Genomic DNA, 12127 nt, shown 5'->3' on the forward strand with positions numbered 1-12127 from the left:
TGGAAACCAGGAGCTTCTCCATGAGGGGCAAAGGGTTCATACCCAACATTGGGCAACCTAACTTTTAACCTTTTGTGCTCCAACGTCGAGGCTGAATCGACAGACCAGGTGCTGGTAGCAGGTCCAACGTCAAGTTGGTGATTGAGGTAATTGGCAATTTCCGCCAGAGAACTACTGCAACCAAGAGAGGAAGGACTTCCAATTCGGACCACACTGTTTGAATTCCAAAATTAAATTGGAGCACAAAGGGTTAATACCAGCATCTGAGAGATAAGCCCAAAGCATCTATATTTAACGACCAATGGGGCTTGTCACCAAGGGACTATCGTGAACTGAGAAATAGCTCTTACAAGGGCTTATGCACAGGCTCAACTGCCATGGTGCCCAGGGCAGAAGCAATCCCTGGAAAAGTACCCGGACTTTATGTGAGAAACAGGGTCCTGCTGGGATACTCTTGGGGAAAGGAGGATGGTGGGCACCATCTTTCCGTGTGCCCTCTGTCTTGCTAAAGCTGTTGTGTGCTACCTTTTTTATTCTTCCTTTTCTCTTTTTTAGGTGGATACTGTCTTTGCAGTGGATCCAGCCAGTAGTATTCCAAAGTGGTATCTCCCAGATAGGATCCTCTACACAGGTCTGCTGCCCTGTGTTTCGTGGCTACCACCCAGGGCTATTACCCCTGACTGCCTGGCTCTAGAGGCCAGAGAGGTGGTGTTCTTGGGTCCCATGGGACTGTAGCAATCTTGTTAGACTACCACTCCCAGGGCATTGCAACAGCTAAATGAGTAGGGCACATCCCAGTGTTTCTGAGAAAGAGGCCCATTTGCTTGTTCAGAAGATCTGCCTGATGGGTACACATTTATAGGCCTATTGCGGTGCTCTCAGGGAACAGAGGACAATGACTGCATTCACACAAGCTCGCCCTTATCTCCCAGGACAGAGCTTATATCCTTGGCTGGTGGCCTGATTTTTGCAGCTGCTACGAGGGGATACATCTACATCACCTGGCTCTAGGGGCCAGCTAACTTATGCTGTGGGTCCCACAGGACTGTAACTAACACATAAAGAGTCTTAAACAGCTACTACCCCTAGGGCACAACAGAGGCAGGGGCTCAGCATTTCTGTGAAAGAGGCCTATTACCTTATCATCATAGCTGTAGGCTGAGAAACAGGCAGCGAATTTATCACGCATCCAAGAGTGACTGAAAACCTTTCCTGAGACTTTAGAGGTCAGGAATTACCTTCACACACTCTGCCACATTCCAGAGCACCAGCATCTCTTGGAGGAGAAGCTCTTACATGTGTCTGGTGCCCTGGTTTTTGTGGCTAGAGTCCAGGGGATAATCCTGGCTCTGGTAGCCAAGGGGGCTTGTGTTCCTGGGTACCAAGGGAATATGACAATCAGAAAGACAGGTCTTGGCAGACTACCACCAGGCACTACAGAGACAGAAGACTGAAACACATGCCCATCCTTACTGTGAAACAGGCCTACTTGCCTGGGACAAGTCTGGCACACATGTAGGGGCTACAGAAATGCCCTCAGGGAATGGTGCTCTCTCTCTACCCCACGACAGTGCACCAGTATTTCTCAGAAAGGAGCTTACACTTGACTAAAACACCAATTTGTAAGACAGCCGCCTGGCTCTGGGGGCTGATGGGGCTTACACCTTTGGTCCCACAGACTGCATTCTTCAAGAGCTGCTGCCCAAGGGTCTGGCTTACAAAAGCCTGAATCTAGGTGTTGAGACTCTCTCCTATGGGGAATCAACTGCTCTTTGCACACCCGGAACCACTATGGATTATTAAACATAAAATAGGCTGCTTAAAGAGGTTTGAGCCTGGCCTGCATGGCTCAGTGGTTGAGCATCGACCTATGAACCAGGAGACCGCAGTTTGATTCCCATCAGGACACATGCTTGGGTTGCAGGCTCCATCCCCAGTCTGCAACGTGTAGGAGGCAGCCGATCGATGATTCTCTCATCACTGATGTTCCTATCTCGCCCTTCCTCTTCTGAAATCAATTTAAAAAAAAAGGTTTTAGAGACAACCAAGGTCTAGATCACGGTGAGTGATAAGATTAATCTCCTCTCCTCGCCGAAACCGGTTTGGCTCAGTGGACAGAGCGTCGGCCTGCGGACTGAAAGGTCCCAGGTTCGATTCCGGTCAAGGGCATGTACCTGGGTTGCGGGCACATCCCCAGTGGGGGATGTGCAGGAGGCGGCTGATCGATGTTTCTCTCTCTCATCGATGTTTCTGACTCTCTATCTCTCTCCCTTCCTCTCTGTAAAAAATCAATAAAATATATTTAAAAAAAAAAAGATTAATCTCCTAAAGCAGGGGTAGGGAACCTTTTTTATGCCAAGAGCTACTTAGATATTTATAATATCATTTCACAGCCCATATAAAATTATCAACTTAAAAATTAGCCTGCTATATTTGGTCAAACATTTAATTAACTCACCCCTAATGCCTTGACAGGGCCGGATGTTCCCCACCCCTGTCCTAAACAAAGTAAAACCCTCAAGACTGGGAGAGATGGCTGTTTCACCTTATGCATAGAAACACACACAGAATTAAGCAATTAATGAAAAACAAATATCACCAGATAAAGATAAAATCTTGGGGAGGTAATAATAAAGAGTTCAAATTAATGATCATAAAGTTGCTTATAAATAAGGCTTGGGAGAAGAATGAGTGGACACAGTGAGAATGTCAATAAAGTGAAGAAAAATATAAGAAAGTACCAAACATAGATAGCTAAAGAATATAAAAAGTAAACTGAGAAATGTACTAGAGGGTTCAATAGAAGACAGAATTAGTAAACTTAAAGACAGGACAGAAAAAGTCACCTATTAAGAGTAAACAGGAATGAAAAGAAAGCGAAGCTAGATTAAGAAACTTATCTAAACAATCAAGCTGACTAGAATTTGCATTTCAAGAGTTCCAGGAAAAAAAAAGAGAGAGGAGCTGCAATCTTCCCTAACCTGGGGAAGAAAACACTTCCAGATCAAAAAAGCCTAAAGCAGCGGTTCTCAACCTGTGGGTCGCCAACCTGTGAGTCGCAACCCCTTTGGGGGTCGAACGAAGACCATCGGAAAACACATATAAAATTACATATTGCAGAGGTTCTCAACCTGGGAGTCGAATGATCCTTTCACAGGGTCGCCTAAGACCATTGGAAAACATATATAATTACATATTGTTTTTGTGATTAATCACTATGCTTTAATTATGTTCAATTTGTAACAATGAAAATACATCCCGCATATCAGATATTTACATTACGATTCATAACAGTAGCAAAATTACAGTTATGAAGTAGCAACGAAAGTAATTTTATGGTTGGGGGTCACCACAACATGAGGAACTGTATTAAAGGGTCGTGGCATTAGGAAGGCTGAGAACCACTGGCCTAGAGGGTTCCAAATGAAATAAACCCAAAGAGACCCACAGCAAGACATATCAATTAAAAAGTTAAAGAGAAGAAGATAATTTTAAAAGCAGTAAGAAAAAAGCAAAAACAACTTGATATACACATTTTTCAGCAAAAACTCTGCAGGCCAGAAAGGAGTCATATAACATATTCAAAGTGCTGAAAGAAAAACAACACTTTCCAAACAAGAATACTCAGCCCAGCAAAGATATCATTTGGAACTGAAGGAGAAATAAGAGTTTTCCAGACAAGCTAATGGAGTTCAGCACCACAAAACCAACCTTACAAGGAAAAGTTAGACTTTAAGCTGAAAAGAAAGGGGGCTAAATAATAACAAGAAAACATCTTAAAGTATAAATTTTATTGGGAAAGGTAAATATATAGTAAACGAAGTTGATTACTTATAATGTTGATAAAAAGATTACAAGACAAAGGTAATAAGAACAACTGAAATAGCTACTTTAGGGTACACAAGATAAAATGATGTGAAATATGACAACCATGCAAATTGGAAGGAAAGTATTAAAACTATTATAATTTGCAGATAGCATAAATTATATATAGTGAAAACACTAAGGATTCCACCAAATAACTATTAGAACTAATAAATTAATTTGTTACAGTGGCAAAAAACAAAATTAAAAATGCAATTGATTTTTGAATATTATACACCAAAGATTAAATATCAGAAAGAGAAATTAACATTTACAACTGCATTAAAGAAATTAAAATACCTAAGAACAAATTTATCCAAGGAGGTGAAAGACCTATTACTCAAAAAATAATACACTTAAAAAAATTGAAGGTACAAATAAATCAAACCATATACCATGCTCATGGATAGGAACAATCAACATCATTAAAATGCCCATACTACCCAAAGCAATCTATAAATTCAACTCTAAGTCTATCAAAATACCAATGACAAAACTATAACCATCTTAAAAAGCCACGAACAATAAAAGCTATCTTGAGAAAAAAGAACACAGTTGGAGGTTCACACTATTGGATATCCAACTACACTACAAGGCTATATTAATCAAAACAACATGGCACTGGCTTAAAAACAGATACAAAGATCAATGGAACAGAACAGAAAGACCAGAAATAAACCCTTACTAAAGATCCATCTATGACAAAGGAGGCAAGAATATGCCATGGGGTAAAGCCAGTCTCTTCAATAAAGTATGCTAGAAAAACTGAACAGAAACATACAAAAAAAAAAAAAAGAAAGAAAGAAAGACCACATTTGGACTCCACACACAAGAAATAAACTAAAAAATGGGTTAAAAAGCCCTAACTGGTTTGGCTCAATGGATAGAGCGTCAGCCTGCGGACTGAAAGGTCCCAGGTTTGATTCCGGTCAAGGGCATGTACCTTGGTTGCAGGCACATCCCCTCTCCCTTCCTCTCTGTAAAAAAATCAATAAAATATATTTAAAAAATAAAATAAAAATAAAGATGGGTTAAAGATTTAAACCTAAGACCTGAACCATAAGACAAATAGAAAAAAAAACACTTTGACATTGCTTTTAGTAATACTTTTTTGGATATGTCTCCTTGGGCAAGGCAAATGAAAAAATATATAAACGAGAAACCATTAAACTAAAAAGTTTTGCACAACAAAGGAAACCATCAATAAAACAAGACAACCTACTCAATGGAGTAAGCTATTACCAATAATATACCTGTTAAGGGTTTAATATCCAAAATATATAAGGAACTCATACAACTTAATAGTAACAAAAGAAAAAATGCAGTTAAAAAATGGGCAAAGGACCTGAATAGCCATTTCTCTAATGAGGACGTACACATGGCCAATTGACATAGAAAAGATGTTCAACATCACCAATCAGGGCAATGCAAATTAAAGCCACAATGAGATATCACCTCACACCTGTCAGAATGATTGTCATCAAAATCAACATATAACAAGTATTGAACTACCATATGATCCAGCAGTTCTGCTGGGTATTTATCAAAAGTAATCTAAAACACTAATACAAAAAGATACATGCAGCCCTATGTTCATTGCAGCATTTATAATAGCCAAACTATATAAGCAACCCAAGTGTCTTCTGATGGGTGATTAAGAAGAGGTAGTACATATATACAATAGAACACTACTCAACCATAAAAAAAAAAAAGAATGAAATACTGCCATTTGCAACAACATGGATATTGCATGCTCAGTTAATTAAGTCAGACAGAGAAAGACAAAAACCATAATTTTTCACTTATATGTGGAATCTAAAAAACAAAAAAACAGAAACAAACTGATAAGGTACAGAAAATACTATAGTGGTTACCAGAGAGAAAGGGCTATGGTGGGAGGATAAAGAAGGTAAAATATATAGTGATGAAAGGAAACTAGACTTTGGGTGGTAAGCACACAATGCAATATACTGATAATGTATTATAGAATTGTACTATTGTAACTTACATAATGTTACTTACCAATGTCACCCCAACAAATTTAATTTTTAAAAAAGTTGCAAAATGCATTGCACAGGAAAATAAGAATAAACTCTAAGAAAAAATAGCAATCTGAAAATTAGAATTATTAGAAATGAAAATTATTGTCCAAGAACAACAGAATGGATAATGCAAGAAAACTAAACCAAATCATATATAAGTATTCCTTTTACATGATTCAAAATGATTGATTATATATCAGATTTCCATATAAAGTGCCTTATTATTGGACTGTGTTTCATTGATCTGTTTTCTTTCTGTATACTGATGCTAATGCTATACTCTTTTAATAACTTCTATTTTATTATTTGGGAAGACAAGTTCTGCCTTCATTATCAAACATTTTAATAAATTTATACTATATTTTTAAATTTTAGAATTAGCCTGTCAAATTCTGCATTAAAAATCTCACTGGAAATTTGGATTGGAATTGCATTAAATTTATACATATTAATAATATTATGAGTTATATTAAAAATATGGTACAAATGTTTGAGAGAACATTTTTGCGATTTTGAGTCTTCCCATCAAATTTATGTTTCTGTACGTTTTCTTTCATTTCATATCCTTTATTAAAATGTCCTTGCTATGCTAGTTACAAAGTACATTTTCCCCCTGAAATGTAGAAATCCTATTGCCGTGTATATTTTTGGTTCCAGTCACATTACTAGACTTATGATGGCTAATAATTTTTAGATTACTTTCATTGGTTTTGTAGGTATTTTCCATTTGCAAAAAATGATCATTTTACTTAGCAGTTTAAAAATATTAAAAATAGTTATTTGATAGAATCTCTATAGTAATATTAAATACTGATGGAGGGCAGGCTTGATTGGTGTTGCTACTGTTTCCCCATTAAGTATGGTGTTTGATACAGTTATTAAAATAGACCTTTTTATCAAGATTAAAAAAAACTTTCATTATTAAGCATGTTATTAGTAAGTTATTTTCTCAAAATTTCAGTATCCAATAAGATATTTATCTCCTTAAATATCCAATTAAGTCTTGTTTACTTGTTTACTTAATTGTTATATAGTGTATTCTGTGCCAGACACTAAATGCTATATATATTAAAGCATGTAATCTCTATAACCATTCCATTTGAGAGATGAGGAAACTGAGGCACAAGAGTAACATAAATAGTAAGTGGTTGAGTCAGGAATGAATATAGGAGATTTGAATTCAGATTTCATATACTCTTGAAACTATTCTTAATATCCATTCTAATAAACAACTTCTTTTTAAAGTCTTCTTTAGGAATTCTGCATATATTTTCATCAGTGGGATCAGCCTATAAATAAATCTCTTTCTTGTGCTATTGTTTAGTTTTTGAATCAGAATCATGATATCACTATATAATAAATTTGCAAGTTTTCTGTAGTAGCCACTATCCAAATTAACCACATATGATCCCCATTTTCTAATATTCATGACCTATGCAATTGCCTTTTTCATTGTACCAGGGTTGGTTTATCAGTGAATAAACCAATAAAATAGGATGAAAGTGATATTATTTCAAGATTAATTCAGAAAAAAACTTCAGCTTCTACACTGGACTCTCTCTTCATTCACTATGGAGAATCTGTTGGGGAGCACACGAGACTTGGTTGGAAAGTTGTAAGGAGGGCATTCTGAGAAAAGGGAAGTGTGTGGAAGACTGCCTGCCCTGTTTATAAGAATTCCGACTTAGGGGAGACTTAGGGGAGTGTCATAGGCGGTACCCCTAATTATTCCTTGACCTTTCCAAACAAGTCTGTGCATGTGCAGACCCCCAGGTGTTTACTGGAATTCTTATGCTTAATCTCTGGATGCCCCTAGAGGACAATGTAAACAAGATTACTTACCCTACTGATTGCATCTAAAGATAAAAATTCCAATAAAAGCCTAAGGAGGCAGGCAATCAAGGCTGCCTGGTTGCTATCAGCCAGGCCGTCCCTTAGCTTTCTCTTTCACAGTGAACTGCAGCAGAGTAATCTGTTCATCCGTCGCTCAGGGGCTGCTGGTCAGCCCCGGCAAGGTGGCGCCCCGTGTGAGGGGCCCCAGCAAGAATCCAGCTCCCACGTCATAAGAGACACAGGTAGCCCCACAGAGAGGCTTATGTGGTGAAGAACTAAAACTCCCATTTCAATCGCTGAAAGAAACTGATGCCTGTCAACGACCACATGAAAGAGTTGGACGACCACATGAAAGAGTTGGACGCATGACTGTAGCACCAGTCAACAGCTTGATTGTAACCTCCTGAGATATCCTCAATCATATTACCAGGCTAAGACACTTCCAGATTCTTGACCTTTAGATATTGTATAAGATGATAAATGTGTTGTTTTAAACTGCCAAGTTTTGGGGTAATTTGTAATGCAGAAATAGGAAACGAACGAAGTTTTTCACATGAATAGTTCAAAATAACTGCTTTAAGATGCTCACCGAGGTCAGAACACAGTGAGAATTTCAATAAACAGAAAATATAAGAAAGTATCGAACACAAATGATGGAGTTAAAGAATAAAATAATTGTACTGAAATATACAATGGGGGGGGGTGTTCAGTAGCAGACTAGAAAAAGTAGGAGAAAGACTCAATGACAAGGCAGTGATACTCATCCAATCACAGCAGCAAAAGAAAAATGAAAATAAGAGAACTTAAGGGACTTGTGGGACAATATCAAAAAAGCCCAATATGTGCATTATAGGGGTCCTTAAATAAAAAAGGGTAGAAAACTTCCCTAATCTGGGGAAGAACAGGCATGCAGTCCAGAAATCCCAGAGAGTTCCAAATGAAATGTACTGAAAGAGACTCCTAAGATACATTATAAATAGTCAAAAGTTAGAGGAATCTTAAAAGAAGCAAAAGAAAACAATGGTATGTTATGTTCAAGGGAACCCCTATAATATCAACAGATTTTTCAACAGAAATATTATAGGCTAGAAAGGAGTGGCACAATATATTTAAAGCACTTTTAAAAGAAAATTTACAAACTAGAATACTCTCCCTAACAAAGTTATCCTTCAGAACTAAATGAGAAAGATTTTTCCATAAAAGTACAAGTTAGAGTTCATGACCGACTAGCCTTACAAAAAATATTAAAGGGACTTCCTTAGCTTAAACAAAAAGGAGCTAATTTGTAACAGAAAAACATGATAGTATAAATCTCACTGCTTGAAATATATATATTAAAATTCAGAAAAATCTAATGTAAAAGCAATGAATCAATCACTTATAAAGCTAGTATTAAAGCAGAAATAGTAAAAATTACTACAATAATGTTATGGGAAACATAAAAACATGTAAATGGGGGAACATGTCTACAAAACACACTAATACAAATATAAGTTGTTGTATGGAAGTCTCATGATAACAAAAAAGTAAAAACCTATAGTACATACACATAAAATAAAGAGAAAGAAATATAAGCCTACCTCTACAGAAAATCATCATAAAGGGAAGAAAACAAGGAACAAAGGAATTACAAAAAAGCTATAAAACAATAACAAGACCCCATACCTATCAATACCTACTTTAAGTATAAATAGATTAAATTCTGCTCCATGGGGAGCGGGCCTAAGCCGTCAGTAGGACATCCCTTAAGGGCTCCTGGACTGTGAGAGGAGACAGGCCAGGTTGAGGGAACCCCCCCCCCCCACAAAGTGCATGAATTTTCATGAACCAGGCCTCTAGTATATCTATAATAATAAAAGGTAATATGCAAATAAGACCGGACAGCTGAACAACCTTCTGGATGAAGCTGGGCTGCAACGGGCCTCTAGTATAGAATTAACTTGCTTAATTAGACCTGCTTTCTGATGTAGCTAAACTTTTTCCAGCCCAGTAAAGCACCCCAACTTCTCTTTCAGGTAGTTATCAGCAACACAGCAGTAAATATCAACATGAAGCAGATTATTATTGTAGATCCCTCAAGGAGAACAAAGGGTTAAATATTTAACTACAGCAGTGTTTGACTATGCAGTGAGAAAACCTGAAGTCATTTTCAAGGTCCACCATTTCTTACTTCTTTTCAGTCGGATCAAGTTTCTAAGCTTTCTAAATTTCCAATTTCTGGCTAATGAAACGAAAATAGGATTCCACCCAGTCTCCTACCTACCTACTTCAGGACTTCTGTGAGGATCAAATGAGATGAAGCATGGGAAAACGCTTCACAGACATTTGGTTAAAGTGTAAATGTTTTCGTCTGGCTATAAAGCAAGTCATGTTCTTGGGCTGAAGAAACTACAAGGAGTTTATTAGTAGTCACTAGGGAGAGGAAGCCGGGCGTTGCTACGTGACATCATTACCCAGTGCCCACAGCAACTATTTCCGGGCTGGCCATGGGGTCTCGACAGTGTCAGCTGCAATTTAGTGGGCTGTTGCTCCAGGGTGGTGGCGGGGCCTGTGTCCCACTTGGGGGAAGCCGAGTGTTGCTTTGTCGGCACCAGGCCCATGCTGCCATTTCTCTGTAAATGGCCAGTGTGCATCATGGCAGCTCCTGAGTTGAGCATCTGCCCACTGGTGGTCAGTACATATCATAGCGACACTTAGCATATTAGCCTTTTATATACTAGTATACGGATTGATTTCAGAGAGAGGGAGATAGAGATAGCCACATCAGTGATCAGAGAGAATCATTGATCGGCTGCTTCTTGCATGCCCCCCACAGGGAATCAAACTTGAAAACCGGGCATGTGCCCTGACCAGGAACCCAACCCTGACCTTCTGGTTCATAGGTTGACCATTAACCACTGACCCACACCAGCCGGGCTGTAAACCTACTTTTTCTACACCCTGTATAAAGGTGTTAATCCAACTAGAGACTATATATAACATTTCTAAATATTTATTCCACCAATATAGGGAAACCTAAATACAAAAAGCAAATATTAACAAACTTAAAAGGCTGAAGTAGGCAGAACTAAAATAATCATAGTAGAATCAGTGGATAAATCATCCAGACAGAAAATTAATAAAGACATGTTATACCAGATGCAATTAACAGAACATTCAATCCAAAAGAATAAAAATATTCTTCTCCAGTGCATATGGAACATGCTTTTGGATACATCAAATGTTAGGCCACAAAACAAGTCTTAAAATTTTAAGTAGGTTAAAATCACCCAGCATCTTTTTGGATTACAATGATATGAAACTAGAAATCAATTATAGGAAGAAAACTCACAAGTATAGATTAAAAAATGCTACTGTGCAACCCATTAGAAAAATAACAAGAAAAATAAAAAAGTATCTTAAGAAAAATAAAATAATATGGAATGATATCAACCTAAGAAGCTTCTTTCTGCACAGCAAAGGAACCATCAACAAAAGGCAACTTACCAAATGGGAGAAAATATTTGCAAATACTTTATCTATAAGGAGTTAATATTCAAAATATATAAAGAACTCATATAACACAATAGCAATAAAAACAAAAACACCAATCTGATTTAAAAATGGGTAGAGGTTCTGAATAGACTCCCCCTACCACTCCAAAGAAGACATCCATATCCCAACAAATAAATGAAAAGATACTTTAAGTTCACTAATCATCAGGGAAATGCAAATCAAAGCCACAGAGAGATATCATCTCACATCTGTTAGAATTACTATCAAAAAGGGGGAAAATAACAAGAGTTTGCAAGGATATGGACAAAAGGGAATATAAACTGATGCAACCACTATGGTAAACAGTAAGGAGTTCTTTCAGAAAAGTAAAAATAGAACTACTATATGAAGGAAACAGAAACATTAAGTGGAAAAGACACTGGATACTCAATGCATCATTATTTACAACAACCAAGAAATGGAAACAATGTAGTGTCCATTAACCAATGAATGGATAAAGAAAATGTGGTATATGTATTCAGCTATAAAAACAGAAGGAAATCTTGCAATTTGTTACATCATGGAAGGAAGTTGATGGCATTATGCTAAGTAAAATAAGTCTGTCAGAGAAAGACAAATACCACACAATCTCACTTAAATGTGGAATCTTAAACACACACACACACAACCAACAACTCAGTGCTGCAGAGAACAGATCATAGTTTCCTGAGATGGGGTGGAGCAAAATGTTTGAAGATGATAAAAGGTACAAACTTCCAGTCATAAAATTATTAAGTTCTGGCATGTAAAGTAAAACATAGTAACTATAGTTAATAACTATAATAACTGCATTGCATATGTGAAAGTTACTAAGAAAATACATCTTATAAATTCTCAACACAAGACAAAATATT

General features: G+C 37.2%; 1 protein-coding gene across 2 annotated transcripts in view; it reads right to left on the bottom strand.

Moving 5' to 3' along the window:
• MANEA (mannosidase endo-alpha) overlaps positions 1-12127 on the bottom strand; it is a 43285-nt gene that overhangs the window by 14638 nt on the left and 16520 nt on the right. The window lies entirely within an intron of this gene.

Source organism: Myotis daubentonii, chromosome 6 (genome assembly GCF_963259705.1).
Source record: "Myotis daubentonii chromosome 6, mMyoDau2.1, whole genome shotgun sequence".
Classification (NCBI taxonomy): Eukaryota; Metazoa; Chordata; class Mammalia; order Chiroptera; family Vespertilionidae; genus Myotis; species Myotis daubentonii.